This window comes from Hylobates moloch, unplaced genomic scaffold (assembly GCF_009828535.3).
Source record: "Hylobates moloch isolate HMO894 unplaced genomic scaffold, HMol_V3 SCAFFOLD_9, whole genome shotgun sequence".
Classification (NCBI taxonomy): Eukaryota; Metazoa; Chordata; class Mammalia; order Primates; family Hylobatidae; genus Hylobates; species Hylobates moloch.
Genome location: NW_026652284.1, coordinates 24,076,127 through 24,103,431, shown reverse-complemented (window position 1 = coordinate 24,103,431; position 27,305 = coordinate 24,076,127). Strand labels below are relative to the sequence as shown.

The window sequence follows — 27,305 nt, the reverse complement described above, 5'->3', positions numbered from 1 at the left end:
ACCCAGCCTTTGTCTCACTCTTCACACCCCCTTCCTCTCCCTTCTGCATTGCAGATCTGGAAGGTGAGGCTGGAAGTGGCAAGGGTGACCTGACTGCCTGTGTCCCCAGTCCCCAGTCCCAGGCCTTACCACTGTCTTGCCTCCTTGTCTTCAGTAAATAAAGGTGAGGCCCAAGAGATACCCTCACCTTCTTGCTCCCCGCAGCTCAAAACTCAGGAGCTGCAGGGCCTGTAAGATGTTCTCTGAGCTCGTTTAGGTGGCTGGGAAGAGAGCTAGGGCATAGCCCCTGGATCCCTGGACCCTTCATGTAAACAAGGAGATTACCTCCCCCAGGAGCTGTCCCTTGGCACTTTAGGGTCTCAGCCTTGAGAAATTACTTTTATTTTGTTTTTGTTTTGATTTATCTTGGGCTTTCCCCTACTTCCGTTTACTCTCACACCCCCTATTTCCTTGCTCTTTGGGAAACAGGCTGTCTTAGTCTGTTTGGGCTGCCATAACATAATACCATGGACTGGGTGGCTTAAACAACAGACTTTCATTTCTCCTAGTTCTGGAGACTGGGAAGTTCATGATCAAGGTGCCGGCTGATGAAGCTTCTGGTGAGTTGCCCTCTTCCTGGCTCGCAGATGGCTGCCTTCTTGCTATGTCCTCACACAGCAGAGAGTGAATGAGCTCTGGTCTTTCTTCCTTTTCTTATAAGGACATTAATCCCATCACAGAGTCCCCAGCCTAATGACCTCATCCAAACCTAATCACCCCCCAAAGGCCCCACCTCTGAATAGCATCACATTAGGTGCTACGGTTTCAACATATACATTTTAGGGGAACACATTCAGTCATAGTAGATGCTTATTGTAGAAATTTTTGAAAAATACAAAAATATAAAACAAAAGAAAACCACAAACTATCCTGACAACCAAAGAAAAGCACAAATGCCATCCTATCATCCAAAGAAACTTCTAGCATATTTTCAAATCTTTTTAAGCACCTACTTTTAAAAATATACATCATATATAGGCCGGGCGCAGTGGCTCATGCCTGTAATCCCAGCACTTTGGGAGGCTGAGGCAGGTGGATCACCTGAGGTCAGGAGTTCAAGACCAGCCCAGCCAACATGGTGAAATCCTGTCTCTACAAAAATACAAAAATTAGCTGGGCATGGTGGCGGGCACCTGTAATCCCAGCTACTCTGGAGGCTGAAGCAGGAGAATTGCTTGAACCTGGAAAGCAGAAGTTGCAGTGAGCCAAGATGGTGCCACTGCACTGCAGCTGGGCAACAAGAGACTCCATGTCAAAAAAAATATATATATATATATATATGTGTGTGTGTGTGTACCTCATAAGCATTTTTCCTTATTAAACAATCTTTATAAACATTTTTAATGTTCATATACGTAACATTTATATGACTAAATATCTTACTTTATAACTGTAACATAATTTATGTAACCAACTTCCCAGTATTGGATGCTGAGGTTATTTTTATTTTTTTCCTGTAAAAGTTAATATTATTTTTTGTAATGGAACTGTCCTGTGTCATGACTATGGTGGGGTGGTTCCACAAATCTACATGTGACAAAATTTGGTTGAACTAAATATACACACACACACACACAAATGCGTACTTGAACAGTAGTGAAATCTGAATAAGGTGGGTGGATTATATGAATGTCAATTATCTGATTGTTATTATGCAAGATGTTACATTTGGGGAAAACTGGGTGAAGGGTATATGAAATCTCCCAATATTATTTCTTTTTTCTTTTTTTTTTTTTTGAGATGGAGTCTCGCTTTTGTTGCCCAGGCTGGAGTGCAATGGCACGATCTCGGCTCACCGCAACCTCCGACTCCCGGGTTCAAGCGATTCTCCTGCCTCATCCTCCCAAGTAGCTGGGATTATAGGTATGCACCATCGCGCCTGGTTAATTTTTTTTTTTTTTGAGACAGAGTCTTGCTCTGTCGCCCAGGCTGGAGTGCAGTGGCGCTATCTCGGCTCACTGCAAGCTCCGCCTCCCGGGTTCACGCCATTCTCCTGCCTCAGCCTCCCAAGTAGCTGGGACTACAGGCACCCGCCACCACACCCGGCTAATTTTTTTGTATTTTTAGTAGAGACAAGGTTTCACTGTGTTAGCCAGGATGGTCTCAATCTCCTGACCTCATGATCCACCTGTCTCAGCCTCCCAAAGTGCTGGAATTACAGGCGTGAGCCACTGCACCCAGCCTAATTTTGTATTTTTAGTAGAGACGGGGTTTTTCCATGTTGGTCAGGCTGGTCTCAAACTCCCGACCTCAGGTGCTCCACCTGTCTTGGCCTTTGAAAGCGCTGGGATTATAGGCGTGAGCCACTGTGCCCGGCCTCCCAATATTATTTCTTACAACTGCATGTTAGTCTACAAATTAATTCAAAATAAAAAGTTTTGGCCATGTGCTGTGGCTCATATCTATAATTTCAGCACTTTGTGATACCAAGGCAGGAGGATTGCTTAAGCCCAGGAGTTTGAGACCAGCCTGGGCAACACAGTAAGACACCATCTCTACAAAAAATTTAAAAATTAGCTGGGCATGGTGGCATGGACCTGTTGTCCCAGCCAGGTCCCATCTACTCAGAGGGCTAAAAGGGAAGGATTGCTTGAGCCCAGGAGGTCAAGGCTGCAGTGAGCTGTGATCATGACACTAAGCTCCAGCCGGGACAACAAAGCAAGACCCTGTCTCAAAAATAATAATAATAATAGGCCGGGCACAGTGGCTCACGCCTGTAATCCCAGCACTTTGGGAGGCTGAGACAGGCAGATCACTTCAGGTCAGGAGTTCGAGACCAGCCTGGCCAACATGGCGAAACCCTGTCTACTAAAAATACAAAAATTAGCCAGGTGTGGTGGCGCACACCTGTACTCCCAGCTACTCAGTAGGCTGAGGCAGGAGAATCGCTTGAACCCAGGAGGCAGAGGTTGCAGTGAGCCGAGATCACGCCATTGTACTCCAGCCTGGGCAACAGAGAGAGGCCCTGTCTCAAAAATAAATAAATAAATAAATAAAATAATAATAATAATAATAGGTGCTTAAAAACCACTACACTGGACATCTTTTGTAAGTACATGTGTACTTCTGAACTTTTAGTTTTTCCTTTGGGTAGATTCCTATGAGAGAAATTACTCATAAGAAAATTCAATAAGAAGTAAGAGCTCTCAATCTCAGCACATTAGGGTTTCCTGGCCATCACCCAAGGAGCTTTGCAGGCATAGAAAACAGATATGCATGCTGCTGAGGAACAGGACTTAGCCATACTCACAGAGCTTTCCACAAACCTGGAGTGCCGGCCAACTAATGTACAATGAGAAATGTAACCAGAGGATCCAAGACCCCTGCCCCTAGCCTGAGTTTCCTCTGCCTACAGCCCTTCATAGGCAAACACATTCTAATTGGAAGATTGACTTGTGATGTGAAGGGAAATTAAGTGACATGATCCCAATGTTAAAGATACCAGGGTAAGCTGTGCACATCTCCATAGCAGGACTTAAACTGCTGCCACCAGAGACAGGCACATGGGTTCTCAGGCAGGGCTTTCCTTAGCGCTGCTTGAAAGGGGACAGCCTATATTTGCCTCTGTAACACTATTTCTGGGCTTCCAAGGTTTGCTAACCCCTGTTCCATCAGTGCATTGCTCCTTTAGGTGTGTGAAGATGCTCCAGTGAGTTACAGATCAATCCTGTTGGCCTGGAAGCTGGTCTGTCTCATGGCACTTGTTTTTCTTTTTCTGAGATGGAGTCTTGCTCTGTCGCCCAGGCTGGAGTGCGGTGGTGTGATCTTGGCTCACTGCAACCTCTGCCTCCCAGATTCAAGCGATTCTCCTGCCTCAGCCTTCTGAGTAGCTGGGATTACAGGCACATGCCACCACGCCTGGCTAATTTTTGTATTTTTGTAGAGACGGGGGTCTCTCCATGTTGGCCAGGCTGGTCTTGAACTCCTGACCTCAAGTGATCCACACCACGCCTTGGCCTCCCAAAGTGCTGGGATTACAGGCAGGAGCCACCGTGCCTGGCCCAGCACTTATTCTTAACCCCTAGTTCAATAGACCTCTGCAGGGCTCTTTTCTTCTGATACTGTATGCAAAATTTTGAACGTATGATCAAATGTGTATTTTCTGGAGAGACAGTTCATAGTGTTTGCTATATTTTCAGAAAAGGGTCTCAATTTAATAGTGAACATTGTATGAACCCCATGTTCCAGGCATTATACTGCATGCATTAATTACCTCGTTTAATCCCCACTGAGGTCAAGAATCTTGCCCCAAGTTACCAGTTTGGACAAGTTAAAGAATACTGCTTTAAAGTGGCTTTGGGCCTGGCATGGTGGCTCACGTCTATAATCCCAGAACTTTAAGAGGGTGAGGCAGGAGGATTGCTTGAGCTCAGGAGTTTGAGACAAGCCTGGGCAACATGGTAAAACCTGTCTCTACAAAAAATTTAAAAAATTAGGCAGGGATGGTGCCACGCCTATAGTCCCAGCTACTTGGGATGCTGAGGTGGGAGGATAGCTTGAGCCTGGGAGGTCGAGGCTGTAGTGTGCTATAATCATGCCACTACACTCCAGCCTGGGCAACAGAGTGAGACCCTGCCTCAAAAATAAATGAATGAATAAATAAAGTGACTTGTAAATCTGTTCTCTGGTATAGTCGATGTTTATACTAAGGAGAGTCTTATTTCCTTTTTATCTTCCTAGATGAAGAAAAAAAAATTATTGGTGGCAAGCACACAACCCATGCCAAAGAGAACTGTGGAACGGCTTTGTTGCTGCCTCCCAGAGGCTAAACTCCGCTGTCTGTGCCAGCATCTCTAGTTACCTGTTTTCTCTTCTTGCTCACAGGTCTGTATATGCACTCAGACTAACCTGTGAACTGGCACCTTGTGCCTGCGTCTCACTGACTTCAGCAGCTTGGATGCCATCTTCTCCTATAAATGCCCGTTCTTCCAAAAAGCAGCCCTGCTGCCTGTTTACTCTCTTTCACTGTATCAGAATCTAGAACCTGCAGGTTTTCTAAAAGATCATTGTGTTGCTGTTTATCAAAAGCGGCATGCATTTCCTTCAGCTTTCCAACAGAAAATCAGGTGAGAGGCTATTCAACACTCACTTCTTCACTGAATATTCATTAATTTTCCAGACATTCTTCTAGGTACCAGGGATACCGGTAAAAAATATTTATCCTCATAGAGCCTGGGTTCTAGGAGATGAAAACAGACAATAAGCAAATAAATGAATAAATGAATATGCAGTGAATAAGTGAATGTTGAAGAACCTCTCTCCTGATTTTCTGTTGGAAAGCTGACAGAAATGCATGCCGCCTTTGACAAAAAGCAACACAATGATCCTTTAGAAAATCTGCAGGTTCTGCCAGGCATGGTGGCTCATGCCTATAATCCTAGTATGTGAGACAGGAGGATTGTTGAACCAGGAGGCCGAGGTGAGAGTCGTCATCCATCCGGCCTGGTGACAGAAAATCTGTATTAGGCCAGGCGCGGTGGCTCACGCTTGTAATCCCAGCACTTTGGGAGGCCGAGGTGGGCGGATCACGAGGTCAGGAGATCGAGACCACGGTGAAACCCCGTCTCTACTAAAAATACAAAAAATTAGCCGGGCGTGGTGGCGGGTGCCTGTAGTCCCAGCTACTCGGAGAGGCTGAGGCAGGAGAATGGCAGGAACCCGGGAGGCGGAGCTTGCAGTGAGCTGAGATTGAGCCACTGCACTCTAGCCTGGGTGAAAAAGCGAGACTCCGTCTCAAAAAAAAAAAAAAAAAAAAAAAAAGGTGTTGTAAGGTCCAAATGAAATTGTGTGTCTGTGTGTGTGTGTGTGAAATATATAAATGGGAACCATTGTCATAGCTTTTGCTGGGTAATCATGAGGGCCCATCCAGTCCAGGGTTCCTGTGTTCTTGAAGGGTCTTACTCGGATCCACAGGCCCAAGGGGAGGGACTGGAGCTCTCCTCCCCTTCCTGAGTCCAGCCCCAAGATAAAGTCTGAACTTCTCTAGCCATGATTTAGATGAAATTCACTCTGCAGCAGTGCGAACACCCCTCTCTGAAAACAGAGGGTTTTCATTTTTAAGAAAGACTCCTCATAGTTCTCTCTACTCCCTGCCTGATGAAGGTGTGGTCTTAAATCTAGTTCACTGATTGCAAAAACCTGGCTTGATTAAACACACTTGATCTATTTTCATCTCTCTGCCGCTTGCTTAAAATAAGGAGCTCATTGCTATGCTGCCCACGGCTGCGTCTAAATCATAACTGAGAGTTGAATACATTTTTCTCTCTTCTGCTAAATACCATTTTTATCTTTGCCGAGGCCACACGTCCTCAGTCGACAGTGTTTGCTTTAGCAGTCCATGCCTGGACCTGGAGGGATAGTCAGGTGACAAAAGACCCCTCCCGAGCTCCCAGTGAGCCTCCCTCCCTGTGACCTGTTTGTCTTCCAACAGGGCATTCTCCTACCCACAAGCTAGCCAAAGCCACCTTCCAGGCTGTCACCACAATTTCCGCTTTTGTTTTCCCCACTCTTCATTGCTTGGTGAGGGCTAGGGAGGCTTTGTGAGCCTTTGGGTCCCTCATGTCTCCTGGCAAAGGCTTGAATCCTTGAATCTCAGCAACCTCTGGACTTCAGTCTCCCCTTCTTTGACTCTTATTATAGGATGTGGAAAATTAGCAAAACAGGGAATTCAAGGAACTCCAAAAAGCAGCTTCATAAACATGAATTAAAAGAGACTCAACTCCTGAAAGGAATGATGTCATGCTCAGAAACCAGCCTGAAACTCGTGCTTTTCATCTCTAATCTTCTCTTGTCCAAAGCCTTAACTCCTCCCACATATCTCCTCTCCTTCTTCTTCCCATGAGAAAGGTCAGCATTATTATCATCATTTTACAGACAGTCAAATGAGCCCCTCTGGGGAGGGAGCCAGTGGCACGGTCCAGATTAGGATGTGAGGCTCCCCTGAGGACAGGCTGGAGCCTGAGGTGTCCCCCAACTGCTTCATTATTTTAATCATTATGAATTTTTCCTTTTCAGTTAGCCTCTGTGCACGTGATAAGAAATCTTTGCCACCCACTGTTGCAGACATCAAGTGTAAGGAAAGGCACTAGGGAAAAAAATAAATGCTTTATTCTGCTGTTGGGAAAACAGGAGAATAACTGAGGTTAACTGGGAAAACAGAAACGGTATGAGCCTCAGAGAGGGTCAGGAATACAGGATAGAGAATCAGAGCTGGCTTCTGCCTCTCAGCTGGAGCCATTCGGAAATGGCACTAGGAAGCAAAGGATTTTTTTTTTCTTTTTTGAGACGAAGTCTCACTCCGTTGCCCAGGCTACAGTGCAATAGCACGATCTCAGCTCACTGCAACCTCTGCCTCCCGGTTTCAAGCGATTCTCCTGCCTCAGCCTCCCAAGTAGCTGGGATTACAGGTGCCCACCACCATGCCTGGCTAATTTTTGTATTTTTTAGTAGAAATGGGGTTTCACCATGTTGGCCATGCTGGTCTTGAACTCCTGACCTCAGGCAATCTGCCCGCCTCGGCCTCCCAAAGTACTAGGATTACAGGCGTGAGCCACCATGCCCAGCTGAAGCAAAGGATTTTTGGTTTCCAGCAGTGGAGGTGGATGGCATTGAGCCAACTATAAGAAATGGTAGGAAAAGAGATTCTGAAGCTAGTCAGTCTCTATCCAATCCTGATCCTGCTACTTCCTAGCCGTGTTATCCTGGACAAGTTACTTTGACTTTCTGAGTCTCAGTTTCCTCATCTGTAAAATAGGAATAATAATAGTATTTCCACTCGGCAGCATTATTGTAAGGATGATATATAAACAAGATGATATATAAAACATGCTTAGCACACTGTGCAATACACAGTAGCTCTAATTATTGAATGTCCACAGTATGCCAGCATTATGCCAGTTACAGGAAATGCTTATATGAATAAGGCAGATTCCTCACCTTCGAGGAGTTTATTGGCTTGTGGATAGGACAGGCGAGCAAACATTTACTACACAGTACTTTGGGAGTGGTGCTGGCTAGAAGGAGTGGCGCCATCTGTCTACAGTTTTGGAATCGATCTTCCCACCTCTGGATAAAGTTAACTGTGTAAGAACAGAGACTGAACTCATGACCTTAAATAATGGGAACATAATAAAAAATAAATGTGGCATAGCAGCTGGCCATTTCCAGAGAGAGGGCGTAAATTGTCACGGCAGCCAGTGATTTCATTTTATCATCCTCAAAGCCTTACAAGATTTGATGATGAGTAACTGAAGAGGGGAGTGTGGCTTTTTCTGGGGCCTTCAGACAAGTAATTGTCCCTCAGGCCCTGAGGGATAAAGATAAAGATCGGCAGTGTCAGTGCTATGGGTTATGTGCCCCCTACCCATCCCATGGAGGGAAAACTAAGTAGCAAAATGGCCACAGGGTAATGTGGGGAGGCTGGTCAGAGCCTGATGGATCTATAAGCTACCAGTAAGCAGATCATTTTTTTTCCCCCAGAGACGGAGTCTTGCTCTGTTGCCCGGGCTGGAGTGCAGTGGTGTGATCTCAGCTCACTGCAACCTCCACCTCCCGTGTTCAAGCAGTTCTGCCTCAGCCTCCTGAGTAGCTGGGATTATAGGCGCCCGCCACCATGCCCAGCTAATTTTAGTATTTTTAGTAGAGATGGGGTTTCACCATGTTGGCCAGGCTGGTGCCCGGCCCAGATCATTTTTATGATGTCAAAGAATTTAGGAAAATGCCTTCTTGCAGGTGGAAGTGAAACTGTCTACCCTGCTCTCCCTTAGTGGGAAATAGGGCGGTGGAAGGAGAAGTGGAAGAGTGTGACAGAGGGCAGCCTGCCCTGTGGCTGTGCCAGTGATCTCTGCACACTGGGCTCCATCTAGGGCACATCCTAGCCTGGATCAGATACCCTGCTTTGTGTGTGCCATGTCATTTTTGTCTTTCCCCTCACACGTGTATGATACTTTACAGGGCATAAAGTCCCGTCAGCCCTCCGAAGCAGGCACTTGTCACTTCTCAGGAAACTGAGGCTCAGAGAAAGTAAGCAAACTATCCAAGATCAAACGATTAGAAAGTAGAAATCTTAAGACCAGAGCTCAGTTTGCTGGCTCTGAGACCAGTGCATCCACTGTTATAGATGCTTCCTTCCTTCCTTAGGGGTGTGGATTTGGATTTTTGCTAAGAAGGAGTGGTTCCCCCAAGTGGGTCAAAGGATCCTTGGAGACAAAGCTTCTTTCCTTTTCCTGATACAACTTTTATATGGGAGGTTTACAGGAACATCAGGAAGGCAGTTGAATTAGTCCATTCTCAAGCTGCTGATAAAGACATACCTGAGACTGGGTAATTTATAAAGGAAAAGAGGTTTTCCAATCATGGTGGAAAGTGAAAGTCATATCTTAAATGGCAGAGAACAAGAAAGAAAATGAGAGCCAAGCAAAAGGGGTCTCCCCTTATAAAACCATCAGATCTCATGAGACTTATGCACTACCATGAGAACAGTATGGGGGAACTGCCCCCATGGTTCAATTATGTCCCACCCAGGCCCTCCCAAAACATGTGAGAATTATGGGAACTACAATTCAAGATGAGATTTGGGTGGGGACACAGCCAACCATATCTGCAGTGAAGGGGGCCCCAGCGTCAGATAAAGAGGTAGGAACGCTCCACCAACTGCTGCCATCTCTCCTGTGACCTTGAGCAGGTCACTGTACCTGTGTCTGGGGTCCTTGTCAGCTGTAGGGAGTCATGTTGCCTTCCCTGCCTACCTTCTGGGCATGACGAGAATCAGATGAAACAAGCAGTGTCAGAAACAGCTTGAGAATGTCAAAAGTACAATACAAACCCATGGCATGATTCTGAACATCTTCATACAAAAATGAGAGCTGGTGGCCCTCAGGTTGCTTCTTTCATTTCTTTCATTCATTCACGCAATGCTAGAAAAATGTTGAATACATTCCCTGCGCCAGACTCTGCATTAGGTACTGGGGTCGCAAGGAAGTCCCCAAGCTTTGAGGAATTCAAAGGGAGGAGAGACACATTCAAACCAATAATTATGACACATAGATGGCAGGCCTTTTATTTTTGTTTTGTTTTGTTTTGAGACAGGGTCTCCCTCTGTCACCCAGGCTGGATCGCAGTGGCGCGATCATAACTCACTGCAGCCTTGACCTTCCGGGCTTAAGTGATCCTCTCACCTCAGTCTCCCAATCAGCTGGGACCATGGGTGCCTACCACCATGCTTGGCTAATTTTTTTTTTTTTTTTTTTTTTTTTAGTTTTTTGTAGAGATGGGGTCTCCCTGTGTTGCCCAGATGGTCTCAAACTCCTGGGCCCAGGGCTCAAGCAATCCTCCCCCTCAGCCTCTGAGTGACTAGGAATGCAGGCTCACACCACTGCATCCAGCTAATTTTTAAATATCTTATAGAAACAGGGTCTCACTCTGTTGCCCAGGCTTGTCCTGAACTCCTGGCCTCAGCGATCTTCCCACCTTGGCCTCCCGAAGTGCTGGGATTGCAGGCACCCAGCTGGTGTGAGGCCTTTTAAAGAGGTGACCACAGCCAGGGAGCCCTGCATTGAGGTGTCCACAGATGCTGTGGAATGTGGGGTTGGGGGGCAGTGAGCAACAGCTGGAGCCAGAGAAGACCCCACAAGAGGAGGATGAGTAGGGGGCTGATGGAAAGGGGAGGGAGGAGGGAAAGGGCAGAGGAAACATCAGGCACAATGGCCTTGAAGAGCCTGTGAGTCATTTAAGCGCAGCTGGGGTATGGGCTGCTTGGAGGAAGTTTGATGGCTCTTTCTTTCTGTCTTTTCTTTTCTTTTTTTTTTTTTTTGAGAGAGTCTCTCTCTGTCATCCAAGACGGGGTGCAGTGGCGCAATCTTAGCTCACTGCAACCTCTGCCTCCCGTGTTCAAGCAATTATCCTGCCTCAGCCTTCCGAGTAGCTGGGATTACAGGTGCCCACCACCACGCCTGGCTGATTTTTGTATTTTTAGTTGGCCAGGCTGGTCTTGAACTCCCGATCTCAAGTCATCTGCCCGCCTTGGACTCCCAAAGTGCTGGGATTACAAGCATGAGCCACTGTGCCCGGCCATGATGGCTATTTCTTATTGTGGGAACCGAGGCTGCTGGTCACCCTGGAGTTCTTTTTGGGACATGTTTAGGTGTGTACATCTGTGTGTACTGGTTTGCCTCTCCGGGCGGCAAGGAAGAAGCCCACATAAATGAACTCAGCGATGGAGCTTTGCTGTGAGGCCCCACGGGAAGCAAGATTTTTAGGAAATGATCTCAGCTACTAGCTGGACGTGTGCTGGGACCTTAGGCTTCCAACTCAGTGCAGTGCAGTCCAGGTTTTGACCTGAGTTCCAGGGTCCCACCTTCTCTGTGAGCACCTGGTGTTGGTTATTGGTGGTTCATGAGAGCAGAAGGGTCCAGTTGCATTGGTTTGCTGCTGACTGGTGTTAACTCTCCCCATCAAGCAGGGCTTCAGCCTAGCCACCATGGCAGGAGTTGGTTTCCACTGGGTCCAGCATATACCAGGCCACCTGTCCCAGGTCCAAGCAGGACTAGTTTTAATCATAATGCACTACAACCTTATATGAAGAGAACTCTGGATCTTGACCTGGTTCCTTCTACAGAGAGCTCTATAGATTTCTGTCTTGGAGAGATGGCTGAGGAGCACCCTTTAGAGATCACAGTCCCATTTACTCACTTCACAGAATGGGACAGGAAGGCCCAGAAAAGGCAGTAGACTTGCTCAAACCTGTACAGCAAGTTCACTTGAGGGCCAGGCCTAGAACAGGTCTCCTGACTCCAGTCAGACTTTTTCATTGGTGTATAAATGTGCTTCTGTGCTGTTGACATGTTCGTGAACCCATGTACTGTGTACAAGGCAGTGTGCCATGTCCTGAGAATGGGCAGGCCACATAATCCCTGTCCTCCAGAATGTTATAACGGGGGTATCAGAGCACACACAGAAAAAGATAGCTGTTCAATTTGCAGTGGCCCTGGGGAAAGCCAATACAGTTAGGCAAATTATACCAGGTCCAAGGAAAAAATCTGTGAGACTCTGCCTGCCAGACCCTCGATGACCTTCTAAGAAAGGTGATTTTCATGATTTTTTTTTGTTTCTTTGTTTTTGTTTTTTGCCTATGTTGCCTAGGCTGGAGTGTAGTGGCTATTCACAGGTGTGTTCGTGATGAATGACAGCCTTGAACTCCTGGGCTCACGCAATCCTCCCAACTCAGCTTCCCGAGTCACTGGGACTACGTGCATTTGCCTCTGCACTCAGCTAAGATTTTTTGTTTTAGTCTGGTTAGAACCAGACAAGCCACAGCAGGACTTCTGGACCCAGCCATAGGCCAGCGGAGAGCAGGGAGAAGCCTGAGGAAATGGAAAGCAGGTAAGACTGGGGACTTAGTTGCATGTGACCGATTCCCTGAGCCATCTGCTCTTACAAAGCCCTACTTAGCAGCCCAGAGCAGTTACGGAGAGGGACAGGGGTCTTTGAAACACAAATCACCAGTGATGACAAGGCCACTGGGTATGAGGCTGTTTGTTCTCTTCCTGAGTGGATAAGGTTTCTAAGGGATAAACGGAGTGTTCTTTCTGGCTGGCCCAGGACCTGCTGCTCCCATGCAGTGGCTAGGGGATGCTGTCGGAGGCTCTAGGGAGTGGGAATGGCCTGACTTCCAGAAAGACTAGTTGAAAACCCAGCTACAAGGTACGCTCCAGAGCCTGGACCCTGGCAAATTAGTCTTTTGGCCTAGTTACCATGGAGACAGGCAGGCAGCAGCTGCTGGGGAAGAGGAAACAGCAGCTCCACCAACATCTAAGATTCTGAAACAGCCATGATGGGGGAGGGGGCTTGACACCACCCTTTCTCCCCCAGAAACTGAGGTCCCTGTTTGCCCCCCACCCCCCTGACCCCCTGACTCCCAGACTCACAGGATCTGGTGAGTTGCCAGGGTCACAAAACAAGACGGTGGCAGTAGTGGATCCTGAAACCCCAGTTTCCTGCTTCCAAGCCAGTGCCCCACCCCTACTACACCACAGTTGCCTCCTGCTTCAGAGCGAAAGATCTTCTAGCGCACTGTGCTCCTGGGCCCTGGGAGGGTTCCCAGGCTGCCTCCTTGGAGGGGATAAGTCATTAGAGGTGAATCCCAGTGTGTTGGCCACCAGAGGCCAGTTTGGCCCAGTGCTCTGTCGCTGTCTCTCTGGAAAACCTGGCAGCATCTGTGTGGGTCTGTGACCAGCCATTGTCTAGGAAGGAAGCTTGAAGCGGAGCCCAGAGGGAACTCAGCAAATGATGGGGTTTATTGTTCCCTCATTTGATGCTACATTGATAACATTAATTTGCGGCTTCACCGACCATGCTGCCTGGCTGGCTGCCATCCAAGTCCTGACCTCCCTAGCCTGGTGGAAACAGCCCTTGGCTCTCCCTTTCTTAGGGGTTATCTCTGGAAATTGAAGGTTGGAGAGGAGGGGCTTAGGATCCAGGTCACCTGAGTCCACTTTCGCAGCCCGGAGGTTGTGTCTCAGCAGCTCAGTTTCATCCTCTTTGGTAAAAGGAGAAACGAGGCTGGTATTATCTAGGGCTTTGAGTTTCTGGGCTTTGGATGTGAGTAGGATCCTTACATAAGAGAACAGAGAGCTAGTGTGGAGAGACAGGAGAGGACTGGAGGAAAGCAGAGGCTGCTACCGACCAGCCTGGGCTTTTGATGTTGCTGTTTTAATTATGAAGGTAGTTCATGTGTGGGCGTTATGAAAGAAAAAAGTCAACGCCAAAGAATATAAAAGAAATGGAGAAAATGACCCATCACCTCAAGCCCCAATCCCTCTCCCCTGGTGGAAACCACTGATAATTTTGTTGTGTATCTTTTCAGATTTTCCTCTATTCTTACACTTCCCCCCTATATTACTATTACTTTAAAATTACACAAATGATATGAACACATTGCTACAAAGTTGCAAACACTACAGATAAATATAGAGCAAACAGTAAAAGTCTCCTTTTAGTCTATTCCCTTCATCAGACAGCTATTTTGTTTGTTTGTTTTTGAGACAGGGTCTCCCTGTGTCACCCAGGCTGGAGTGCAGTGGGGCGATCATGGCTCACTGCAGCCTTGACCTCCTGGGTTCAAGTGATTCTCCCACCTCAACCTTCCAAGTATCTGGGACTATAGGCATGAACCACAACACCCAGCTAATTTTTTGTATTTTTTTTTTTTTAGAGATGAGGTTTCACCATGTTACCCAGGCTGGTCTTGAACTCCTGGCTCAAGTGATCCACCCACCTCAGCCTCCCAAGGTGCTGGGATTACAGGCGTGAGCCACTGCACCCAGCCTGGACAGCTATTATTAACAGTTTAATGTCCTTCATACGTTTATGTACAAACACAAACACACACTTTCAGGTTTTCTTTCTTTAGCATAAATGCAATCATAACATCCATATGGCTCTGCAAGTTGCTTTTCCTACCATAATAATTATTAGATTTTTCCACAGTAATAGACCTACCCCATTCTCTCTAACTGCTGCTTAATATTCTACATTTTGGATGTTCTGTAACTTATTTAAGTAATCTCCAATAGACACAAGTTTTTTACAATCTTTTGTTAATAGTTACACTTTGAACATTTGTACAGCTTTTTTTTTTTTTTTTTTTTCTTAAGAGGCAGGGTTTGGCTCTGTCACTCAGGCTGGAGTGCAGTGGTGCAATCTCAGCTCACTGCAGCCTCAACCTCCTGGGCTCAAGCGATCTCCTGCCTCGGCCCCTTGAATAGCTGGGACTACAGGCACGCGCCACTACATCTGGGTAATTTTTGTATTTTTTGTAGAGATGGGGTTGTAATTTTTGTATTTTTTGTAGAATTGATGTTAACCCATCAATTCTACTTCTAGAAATAAACCCTGCATAAAGAGCTGTACACCAGTCTGGGCAACATGGTGAAAACCCATATTTAATTAATAAGGAAAATTATCGTTAATTTTTCTAAATACTGTGGGGATTTATTTTTAAGTTAAAAAAAAAAAATCTTAGCCACAGAGGCCCATTACAAAAACAAATTGAAAACTACAGAAAGCTACAGAGGGGCCAGGCGCAGTGGCTCACGCCTGTAATCCCAGCACTTTGGGAGGCCGAGGCGGGCAGATCACAAGGTCAAGAGATCGAGACCATCCTGGCCAACATGGTGAAACCCCATCTCTGCTAAAAATACAAAAATTAGCTGAGCCTAGTGGCATGTAATCCCAGCTACTCGGGAGGCTGAGGCAGGAGAATTGCTTGAAGCCGGGAAGTGGAGGTTGCAGTGAGCCAAGATCTTGCCACTGCACTCCAGCCAGGCGACAGAGCAAGACTCTGTCTCAAAAAAGAAGAAAAAAGAAAGAAAGAAAGCTACAGAGGGGGGAGAAATATCACTCACAGTGTCTCTGTCCAGCAACCACAATTGTTTACTTTTTGACATGTTTTCTTCCATTATTTTTTTATGCCTGCTACTGTTACAGTGTCAGAGACTGGGTCTCCCTATATCACCCAGGCTGGTCTCAAACTCCTGGCCTCAAGTGATCCCCCTGCCTCAGCTTCCCAAGTACTGAGACTGTAGGTGTGAGCCACGATGCCCAGCTTGCATACACAATTTTCTATCTAGGACTTCATTGCTTAATGTTATAAGCATTTTCCCATGTCAATAAAATTTTTTACAAACATTCTTTTTATGATTTCATGGTAGGCAGTACATGTACATACCATAATTTTCTTATCTGTTCCTCTGTTGGGCTTTTAAGTTGCCTACATCTTTTTCCTGTACGATAACACCTCGGTGAATATCTTCTTGCATAAATCTTTGTCTGAAATCCATTAATTTCCTTAAGCTAGATTCCAAAAAGGAGAAGTACTGGGTCTAGAGGCAGGGAATTTATTTTTTTAAGTTGAATTTTGAATTGTTGTTACGTAAACATGGCACACAATTCCAAAGGTACTAAAGGTTACATTATTATAAGAATAATAATTCTCCTGCTTGGTCATTTAGCAGTGCTTCCTTCTTTTTTTCCTTTTTTCTTTCTTTTTATTTTTTCACTTAAAGGCTAATGTGATAGTTAGGTTTTTCTTCTTAAAGGCAATGTGGTTGCCTGTTTTCTTCATGTGTATATTTCTTATGGGGGAATCTATATATTTAAATATAGATTTTTAAAATATAGATCCCTTTTTCATATAGAAACAGTAGCACAATCAGATACTTTTGCATTTTCCTCTTTTTGCTTAATATTTCTTAATGATTGCTCTATACATAAAATAGAGAACTGCCTTATTTTCTTAAAATATTGCATAGAATTCCTTTAAATTGAAGTGCCAGATTAAATTAATCAATTCTATTGATGCATTTTTGGGTTGTTTTTCATCCTTCGCTCCTGAAACAGTGCAGTCGTGAACGCCCTTACGTGTGTATGCCATTTTGTATACGTGCAAGCACACCCATCTCTACAATGGATTCCCTTAAAAGGAATTGCTGGGTCCCAGGGATTTTACATGTGGAAAACTATTACTATCTCCACAGAGGGTGGCCATTTCCTGAGTAGAGGATACGCACAGTTTTTAAAGCTCTCGATAGAAATGGCACGACTGCTTTCCAGAAAAGTGTTCGTTACCTGTTTACACTCTCATTTGCGCGCTGCTCCCTCCTCCCACGGACCTGACTGGCTGACAAGTTAAAACACACACACACACACACACACACACACACACACACACACACACACAACACACACACACACACACACACACACACACACACACACACACACACAACGGTATGGAGATGTCTGCAGGGTTTATTCTCAATAGTCATTATTTCAAAAGGATCTGTGAAAGATTAGCAAAGGTTTGCAAATATTTAACTTTTAGACCCTTTCTAATACAAAAATATTTAAAACCCAGGATCTGAGAGAATTTCCTAGCCCTCGTTTTTTCCACGCGTGACCTTGGCAAATGACTTCTCCTTTCCAAGCCCGTCATGTCTTACAATTGTCGTGGGGAGGAAGTGAGATATGACACTCAGTGAAGTGCTTGGCACATAGCAAGGGCTCAAAATGTGGTCGCTGGGAAGAAATGGTGGTGAAGGAAAAAGCGCCAGCCCTCCGAGTCATCCCAGCGGTCAGAGGAAGGGAGCCTCCCGGGCTCCAAAAATTGGGCTGGGCGGTGCCGGCGGCTTTTGTTCTTTCCCTCGAATTCTCTCGCTGGTCTTTCCTTCCTTGAAGAGGAAAACGGAAACCCGCGACCAACTCCCGGGGAGAAACACCCAGACCAAGACTGGCCCTTAACCAGGGCTGGGGCCTAGGGGCTGGATCCTCTCCCGAGTCACTGAATCCACTTCGGGGAAGCCCTAGCAGACTTTGGTCCGCACCCGGAGTGGAGGACCAGGTGCCTGCCGCGGGCGTCCCCAGCCTGCTCCGAGACCCCGAGTGCCAAGTGCTTCTTCCATCCCTACTCGTTTCTTACTCAATCCTAGTTCTTCCTGAAGCTAACGGCAGGCACTGGCCGCCGGCGCCTCCCGGGGGGGGCAACTCTCAGGGACCTGGGTGGGTGCGGCCGCGTGCGCCCGGGGATCTGGGCTTCTCCGCCACTCGCGAACGCGACCTCGTGCGGTTTCCCGCAGCCCTGGCTCCCCGCCAGCCAGAGACCCCACCCGCTCCCAGGGCCCCGCGAGCGGCCGGGAGGGGACGTCGCGGCACGTGTCAGTACTGCGGTCGGGCTTGCACCTCCGCCCGGATGCAGATTGGCCCTGGCAGGCTCCGCACCGCCAGTGAGCCCCAGCCTTCCCTTCTCCTAGCACAGAGCTGCTGCCCTGAAAAATCAGCTGCTAGAGACGCCATTTCGGTCCCCACCCTTGTCTCAGCCAAGGAAGAGCCAATCACAACGCTTGTGTGTCGCTGTGCAAGCCGCAGGTGGGGTGGGAAAGCAGATCCGCGGAGCGCAGCGAAGCCATTTTCTGGGAGGATTCGCAGTCATTTCCACTGCTGGTGGATAACTTCCACTGATGGTGGATAACTTCCACTGATGGTGGGATAATCACCATGTTTAATTTCAGCCATTCCCTCTCCGCCAACTCCCCCTCACACTGTGACCTTTCCTTTCCCCAAGCGATGTGGGGTCTAGTCTTGACCCTGAACCTAACCCACTCTGTGACCCAGCCTCAGGCCTCAGTCTTTTCAGCTACAAAAATGCAAGGAATGAATAAAATTAGACAATGGCAAATATTGGTGAGGTTATGGGGAAATGTATTCTCTGGATTTGTCTTTAAACTGGAAATATTCATGACCTGTGCCAGATAATCTTATGTCTTGGTCTCTACCCTAGAAAAATATTTGCACTTGTACTCAGGAAGGCTGTCTCTTGCGGGACCATATCTAATAACAAACCACTGAAAAGAGCTCAAGGGCTGTCCATAGGGAATGAATGAATACAATGGGGTCTATCTACATAACGGGTCACTGCATCACAGAAGGAATAAGCCAGATCTATGCATGCAGAGAAATGGATAGGGCTCTAAAATATATTAAGTAAAAGTAGAAAGTTGCACAATAATGCATACAATATAATACAATTTTTGTAACATGTTAAGCAGAACTGTGGATTGTCTGTGATTACATTCAAACAGAACATAAAAGCATTTTTTAAAAAAGAACTGAAAAATTCTTTTCAATTCAGTTCTTTTCAGTTCAGTTCTTTTCAGTTCACTCCTAATTCATCCGAGTGGCGGTCTCTGGAGAGAGGGGCAGGGAGTTGGGATAGCAAGTGGAGGTGAGAGGCAACTTCAGCTTTCTTTGTAATATTCTAATTTTAATTTTAAAAATGACTGCCGGGTGCAGTGACTCACCCCTGTAATCCCAGCACTTTGGGAGGCCAAGGCAAGCAGATCACGAGGTCAGGCGTTCAAGACCAACCTGGCCAACATAGTGAAACCCTGTCTCTACTAAAAATACAAAATAGCCGGGCGTGGTGGCGCCTGTAGTCTCAGTCACTCAGGAGGCTGAGGCAAGATAATCGCTTGAACCCAGGAAGCAGGGGTTGCAGTGAGCTGAGATTGTGCCACTGCAATCCAGCCTGGGCAACGCAGCGAGACTCTGTCTCAATAAATAAATAAAATAAAATAAAATAAAATAAAATAAAATAAAAATGGCAGTACATTAATATATTACTTAAGGAATTTTAAGCTGCATGTTCGTGAAATACTGGAGACAAATATGTCAAAATGTAAACAGTGGTTAATTCCAGGTGATAAGAAATATGAATAATTGTTATTTTCTTCTTTGTACTTTTTGGGCTTTTAGTTTTTCAACATGCAGGGAAGGGATTCAAGGGTGACTGTGTGACCCATCAGGTCCCTCAGCTCAAAGAACCTGCAATGTTGTGATTCTAGATGGTCATCCTTAAAGTCCTAGCTCCCCGCCCTACCCCAAAGGGCTTACATATTTTGCAGGGCAGGGGAGCCTCAACATTGGCACTCCACTGGGGAAAGTTCTTGGCTTCCACCAGGAAAGAGTTCGAGGGTGAACTAGTGGTAGAAGAAAACAGCTTTATTGAGGCAGCAGTGTTACAGCTCCGTGACTGTTCCCACTGAGGAGAGAGTAGAGTCTAGCAGCTCAGGGGCAGTTCTGCAGTTTCATTTATATCCACTTTTAATTACATGCAAATTAAGGGGCAGGTTTTTCAGAAATTTCTTTTTATTTGAGACATAGTCTCACTCTGTCGCCCAGGCTGGAGTACAGTGGCACAATCTCGGCTCACTGCAACCTCCACCTCCCAGGTTTAAGTGATTCTCCTGCCTCAGCCTCCAGAGGTGCTGGGATTACAGGTGTGTGCCATCATGCCTGGCTAATTTGTATATTTTTAGTAGAGATGGGGTTTCATCATGCTGGCCAGGCTGGTCTCGAACTCCTGACCTCGTGATCCGCCTGCCTCAGCCTCCCAAAGTGCTGGGATTACAGGTGTGATTCACCGCGCCCGGCCGGTTATCTAGAAATTTCTAGAAAAAGGTGGTAACTTCCAGGTTGTTGCTAGGGAATGGGTAAACTGTCATGTCACTGGTAGGCACGTCAGCCAGTCTTGAATCTCGTTCAGTGTTGAGTCCTGCCTCCTACCTCACAAGGAAGGGCCTTGGTGCTGCTGCCCCAGATCCCCTCCCTTGTCTCAAATCCAGGTTTAACATCCCTCTACTTGAAACCTGCTGGAGGGACAGGGCAAACTATTTGCAGTTCACCTACTGCTCTAGGCTGGCTTCTTCTAGGCATTTGCCTGTGCTATTTCTTCTTCCTGGCACCCTCTCCCCATTCCTCTTTGCTGCAAGCTTCCTTCAGGCCTCATCAGCTCAGCCACCCCTTCCCCTAGGAGGCCTTCCCTGTTTCCCCTCCGCTGCCTGGCTTAGCCTCTGCTCCCCTGCGCCCCTTCAGTGCTCTGAGCCGATTGTCTACTTACTATGAGCTCTTGAGGCCAGGGACATGCTTTCTTTCTTCCTGTACTCCCAGGACCTAGTATAAGACATGACACCTCATGGTTCATCAGTAACCTGCTGTTGAATGAATGGACAATCAGCATCAAAAGCAACACATTCTTCTCTGGGCTGAGTTTTCTGGTACTCATCCTAAAAACTCTGCAGAAGGTAAGAGACAGAATCAGGATTTGAACTCAGAGACTCTGACTCCAGGGCCCACACTCTTAACCACTGTGCTCTGAGCCCCTAATGCAGTTGGCTGGCTCATATACCAAATATGTATTGAGAGCCTAGTATTTGTCAGGCACTGTTCTATGGTAACAAAGAAAACAGACTAGAAAAACTAACTGTTGGGTAATCTATGCTCACCATCTGGGTGGCAAGATCATTGGTATCCCAAACCTCAGCGTCACACGATATACCCATTTTAGAAATCGGCATGTGTACTTCCTGAAATAAAAGTAGGATTTTTTTTTTTTTTTTTTTTTAAACAGAGTCTCTCTCTGTCTCCCAGGCTAGAGTGCAGTGGTGCAATCTCGGATCACTGCAGCCTCTGCCTCCCGCGTTCAAGCATTCTCCTGCTTCAGCCTCCCGAGTAGCTGGGACTACAGGTGTGAGCCACCACGGCCAGTATTTCGAGTAGAGATGGGGTTTTGCCATATTGGCCAGGCTGATCTCGAACTCCTGGGCTCAAGCCATCTGCTGGTCTTGGCCTCCCAAAGTGTTGGGATTACAGGCGTGAGCCACCACGCGCAGCTGGAAAAATTTTTTTTCTTTTTTTTTTTTTGAGACGGAGTCTTGCTGTGTCGCCCAGGCTAGAGGGCTGTGGCGCGATCTCGGCTCACTGCAAGCTCCGCCTCCCGGGTTCACGCCATTCTCCTGCCTCAGCCTCCCGAGTAGCTGGGACTACAGGCACCTGCCACCATGCCCAGCTAATTTTTTCGTATTTTTAGTAGAGACAGGGTTTCACCTTGTTAGCCAGGATGGTCTTGATCTCCTGACCTCATGATCCGCCTGCCTCGGCCTCCCAAAGTGCTGGGATTACTAGCATGAGCCACCGCGCCCAGCCCAATTAATTTTTTTTTTTTAAGGTATCAGCAGAACATGCTCCTCCTCCTGCTCGGGTGGGGCCTGCACCCTCCAGTGTGCTGCCTGCTCTGTCCCCTCTGGTGCCGCCTCTTCTCCTGACCCCTCTGCAGGGATTTGGGTTATGAGCGCCTATGTGGGAGGGGCAGACTGAGGACCAGTTGGGAGGCTGCCCAGTAATCCAGTAGAGTGATGGGGCCTGCATCTACCCTGGGGCAGTACTGCTTTATCATTCATGCAAGGGCTTAGCTGAAAGAGGTCTTGGTATCTAAGAGCAATAAGCCCCCAAGGTCTACACATCAATGGGATTCTAGGCCGGTGCGGTGGTTCACGCCTGTAATTCCAGCAGTTTGGGAAGCTGAGGCAGGCGAATCACTTAAGGTCAGGAGTTTGAGACCACCCTAGCCAACGTGGTGAAACCCTGTCTCTACTAAAAATAGAAAAATTATCTGGGTGTGGTGTCGTGCGCCTTTAATCCCAGCCACTCTGGTAGCTGAGGCAGGGAGATCCCTTAAACCCAGGAGGCTGAGGTTGCAGTGAACCAAGATCGCACCACTGTATTCCAGCCTGGGTGAGACAGTGAGACTCCATCAAAAAAAAAAAAAAAAAAAAAAAAAAAAAATCAATGGAGTTCCAATGAATGACACATCTGCTTTTCTTCCCCTCCTGTATTTTCTCTTGCACAGCATCCCACCCTTTGCCACCTGACACCCCAGCCACCCCCAGCTTCCCAGCTTGACTTCTACAATGTGTAGACTTTCACCCGTCTCAGAATGGGTGTGATATCAGCAGCCTTAGTTTCCACTTCCTGTGACAGCTGTAACCTCTGTTCTCACTGAATTGCTAAGATTTCTGATAGATGCCAACTGCTTGGAAGCTTTTTAAGTGACTAGGATCAAGCTCCGTGCCAAGCCATGGAAAAATGGGCTACGGAATGGCCCAGAAATTTAGTGAATTAAACTAGTAATTCCCCCTTGTTTCTAGGCCCACAAGAGCCCATTCAAGAAACAGAGTAGATCTAAAATGAAAATCATTTAAGCCTCACGTAGGAGGAAGCATCAATCTTCCCACTGGAAGCACCAGAAGCCCAGCAGAGGACAAGAGCCGAGCCCCGGCCTCCTCATTAAAATAAATGTCACTGGCTAAGGAGGCAAGATGCTACGTGCAAGGTGGTATCCTGGATTAGATCCTGTAACACAAAAAGGGACCCCAGTGGAAAAATGGGGAATCCAATTAAATTCAGCCATTCAGTTAATAGTATTGTGCCAACGTTAATCTGTTAGTTTGGATAAAGGTACCATGATTATATAAGATGTTGACACCAAATGAAGCTGGCTGAAGGGCATATGGGAACTCTGTGTACCATCTTTGCAACTCTCTGGAAATCGAAAATGGTTGATTTCAATTGAAGTTTAAAAACAAATAAAATAATTTTTTTTTTTTAAAAAGAAAGAGACCAGGCGTGGTGGCTTACACCTGTAATCCCAGCACTTTGGGAGGCCGAGGCAGGCAGATCACGAGGTCAGGAATTTAAGACCGGCCTGACAAACATGGTGAAACTCCGTCTCTACTAAAAATACAAAAATTAGCCAAGTGTGGTGGCACACACCTGTAATCCCAGCTACTCAGGAGGCTGAGGCAGGAAAATCACTTGAACCCAGGAGGCAGAGGTTGCAGTGAGCTGAGATCGTGCCACTGCACTCCAGCCTGGGTAACAAAGCGAGACTCCATCTCAAAAAAAAGAAACAAAGAAAGAAAGAGAGAGAGAGAAAGAAAGAGAGAGAGAGAGAAAGAAAGGAAAGAAAGAAAGAAAGAAAGGAAAGAAAGAAAGAAAGAAAGAAAGAAAGAAAGAAAGAAAGAAAGAAAGAAAGAAAGAAAGAAAGAGATGTCACTGGAATAGTCTTTTTGAATTTGCAAGGGACTAGACTGCAGAATATACACTCAGATACGCCATCTGACCTTAAGCCCTAAGTGTTGTTTGGTGGCCAAAAAGACACTGGCCGAATGATTCAACACTTACAGAGTGTCTGTGGCACTGCAGGGATGGCAAGACCGAATCACATAGGATCCTGCCCTGAAGGAGTCTACACACTAGTGAGAGGGACAGACATGTATGTGGATAGCTGCAATAGCAGCATAGTGGTGAGGGACAGAGAGGTTAGTCAAGACCTTGAAGGTGGAGAGAATTTCAATATAGACAGAAGCCAAGGGACTCAAGGCCTTATGAGGTCTGGTGCTGTAGGCTGAATGTTGTGTCTCTCCCACATTCATATGTTGAAGCCTATGGCCCACTGTAATGGTATTTGGAGGTAGAGCCTTTGGGAGGTAATTAGGTCATGAGGCTAGAGCCCTCATGAATCGGTTAGTGCCTGTATAAAAAGAAGAGACACGGAATCTCTCTGTGCTCTCAGCCATCTCAACAAGAAGATGACTTTCTGCAAACCAGGAAAAGAGCCCTCACCAGCCATCAGATCTGCTGGTGCCTTGAACTTGGACTTCCCAGCCTTCAGGACTGTGAGATATAAATGTTTGTTGGTTAAGCCACCCAGTCGATGTTGTTCTGTTACAACAGCCTGAACTAAGGCAGTTGGTGTCAGCAAAACAATGGGACATATAGGCATGTAACCTTTCAGGGAGCTGCCAATAGTCCAATAAAGCTGAAACTTGGTGGGGGAGTGGGAGGAATGAGAGTGAATATAGAGGTTTCAGAGACACAGGACATAAAATGGGTAAGGAGGACAAAAGTCTCTTCTATTTCTTAAATATAATTGTTGGGGCCAGGCGCAGTGGCTCACGCCTGTAATCCCAGCACTTTGGGAGGCCGAGGCAGGTGGATCACCTGAGGTCAGGAGTTCGAGACTAGCCTGGCCAACATGGTGAGACCCCGTTTCTACTAAAAATACAAAAAATTAGCCGGGCATAGTGGCGTGCACCTGTGATCCCAGCTACTTCGGAGGCTGAGGCAGGAGAATGGCTTGAACCTGGGAGGCAGAAGTTGCAGTGAGCCGAGATCATGCCATTGCACTCTAGTTTGGGAAACAAGAGCAAAACTCTGCCTCAAAAAGAAAAAAATATATATATAATTGTTGTCATTAATAAAAGTAATACATGTTCATTTTAAGAAGTTTGGAAAATCCAGAATAGTATAAAGAAGGAAAGCAAACTCAATTGTTATTTTCTTTCCAGAACTAATATTTTGGTGCATTTTCTTCACTATATTTTGTTCCTAGTTGAACTCATATTGTGCAATTGGGTAGGCTTTGTTTGTTCTATTTAGCACAATATAATGAGCCTTCCCCCATCTCATTAAAAAAGGACCTTAAAGCAGGAAGAGAGGTCATTTAGTCCACCTCTCTTCTAATGCAAGAATCCCGATTCAGTATTTCTGATGTTTGACTTTGTCTGCACACGTCTCATAGCAAGAATCTCATGCATGAATAGGTCCCAGTCCATTCTATTGTTGGCTAAGTCCGGTGACAGAGCTCTTCCGTTCATCTTAGTTGTGCTTCTCTATAATGATCCATCCGAGAAGACAGATTTTCTTTTTTTTTTTTTTAGACAGAGTCTTGCTCTGTCACCTAGGCCGGAGTGCAGTGGCGTGATCTCGGCTCACTGCAAGCTCCGCCTCCCGGGTTCATGCCATTCTCCTGCCTCAGCCTCCCGAGTAGCTGCGACTACGGGCGCCCGCCCCCACACCCAGCTAATTTTTTGTATTTTTAGTAGAGACGGGGTTTCGCCGTGTTAGCCAGGATGGTCTCGATCTCCTGACCTCGTGATCCGCCTGCCTCAGCCTCCCAAAGTGCTGAGATTACAGGCGTGAACTACCGCCACCGGCCCAAGAAAACAGATTTTCAAATGCATCAAGAATCAAAGAATCTCAGGGAAAAGGAGGGGAAGGTCCTTGAGGAAGACTGACCTGGAGGTCCTCATGGAGATGAAGACCCTCAGTGACTTCACAGAGGGTTTTAGCTGCTGTGCCAAGAATCCTTGGACTCTAAGCCAAGAAAGGGAGCCTTTTTTTTTTTAGGTTTCAGAAATTTTTGCTTTTCTCATATCATGTGTCCCAAAGTTGAATTTGTCAAGTGTTTTCAAGCAGAAAGTGGCATGATCAGAGCTGTGCTTGATAGCTAATACCTTAGCTGTCACTTACTGAGGGTTTATTGTGTATAGACACAACGCTAGGGGAGATGGAGTCTTGCTCTGTCGCCCAGGCTGGAGTGCAGTGGCGCAATCTCGGCTCACTTCACGCCATTCTCCTGCCTCAGCCTCTCCGAGTAGCTGGGACTACAGGCGCCCGCCACCACGCCCGGCTAATTTTTTGTATTTTTAGTAGAGACGGGGTTTCACCGTGTTAGCCAGGATGGTCTCGATCTCCTGACCTCGTGATCCGCCCGCCTCGGCCTCCCAAAGTGCTGGGATTACAGGCTTGAGCCACCGCGCCCGGCCTACGCTAGGGACTTTACATATATTATTTTATTTAGTCCTGGCAGCTCTGTGAGGTAGGGGCGTTCTTCCCATTTCACAGATGATGGAACACAGGCCCCAAAAGGGGAAGTCACGTGCCCACACTCATACAAATAGTAACTGAGCAGTACCTGCTGCATCATATAAAGGACAGGATTCAAATTCCCCCTGACATGACACGAACTAGCCATGTGACGTTGGGCAAATGTCTAGAGTTCTCTGGTCTTTTCTCCCCTATTTGTAAAATAATAGGGGTAGCCTGATAAAACAGTTTAGAGTGATAGCTGAAAGCATAGAGTCAGGGCCAGACTACAAAAGCTCTGCCACTTCTGTGTGGCCTAGTTGAACAAGTGATCTAAGCTTGCTGCAAACCTGCTGCTAATGTTTGCCAGACCCAGGGCAGGAGTATAGAAGGGAAGCCCACATACCATATGGCTAAGTATTTAAGAGTTATAAGTCAAGCTAACAAACTGTTTTTTAAAAATCTGTGTACTATCCTCCTACCTTGACAAATATACCTCCATAACAACCTAGAAAGCCAGGTTTTGAGTTGAGAATTCTTGGATTCCCTGGAGTTCCATGTGGGAATGTAGCAGAGCCAGCTCCCTTCTCTTCTCATTCCTGTGTGCATTCCACAGCCCACATGCTCAGGCTCTGTTCACACCCCTTGCAAATAGCCAGCTCTAAGTACAGGGGTGCACTCACTGGCAGGAAGTTTGCCCTTGGGAGGATGGAACCAGGGAAAGGGCTTGCACAGATACTGAAAATGGACTTGGGCCATTTTGGCAGGGAATTCTGGAGTCCTGGGTATTGAGAGGGTGGTCTAGAAGGGGTGCACGGGCTTCAGGTGGGCATATCTCTTTGGCCCCAGGGAACTGTGAGGAGGGACACAGCTGGAGGAGGATTAGGGTGCAGCCCTCTAAAGAGTAGGGCCTAGGACAAGGACCCCATTTGACATGTCTAAAAAAGGAGGCCGGGCGCGGTGGCTCACGCTTGTAATCCCAGCACTTTGGGAGGCCGAGGCGGGCGGATCACAAGGTCAGGAGATCGAGACCACGGTGAAACCCCGTCTCTACTAAAAATACAAAAAAAAAAAATTAGCCGGGCGTGGTGGCGGGCGCCTGTAGTCCCAGCTACTCGGAGAGGCTGAGGCAGGAGAATGGCGTGAACCCAGGAGGCGGAGCTTGCAGTGAGCCGAGATCGTGCCACTGCACTCCAGCCTGGGCGACAGAGCGAGACTCCGTCTCAAAA

At 46.9% G+C, this 27,305-nt stretch overlaps 1 protein-coding gene and 1 long non-coding RNA gene across 2 annotated transcripts in view; both read left to right on the top strand.

Moving 5' to 3' along the window:
• The first annotated feature begins 51 nt into the window (after nucleotides 1–51).
• LOC131384234 (uncharacterized) lies at nucleotides 52–4,956 on the top strand. The gene is made up of 3 exons (XR_009214893.1): nucleotides 52–163; nucleotides 549–599; nucleotides 4,720–4,956. It is a non-coding gene; the product is annotated as an uncharacterized LOC131384234 (long non-coding RNA).
• Nucleotides 4,957–12,398: 7,442 nt separating this feature from the next.
• STMN1 (stathmin 1) overlaps nucleotides 12,399–27,305 on the top strand; it is a 29,040-nt gene continuing 14,133 nt past the window's right edge. Inside the window, exon 1 of the mRNA XM_058444211.1 lies at nucleotides 12,399–12,417. The gene's annotated coding sequence lies outside the window, so the exon portion shown is untranslated. The remainder of the gene's footprint in view (nucleotides 12,418–27,305) is intronic.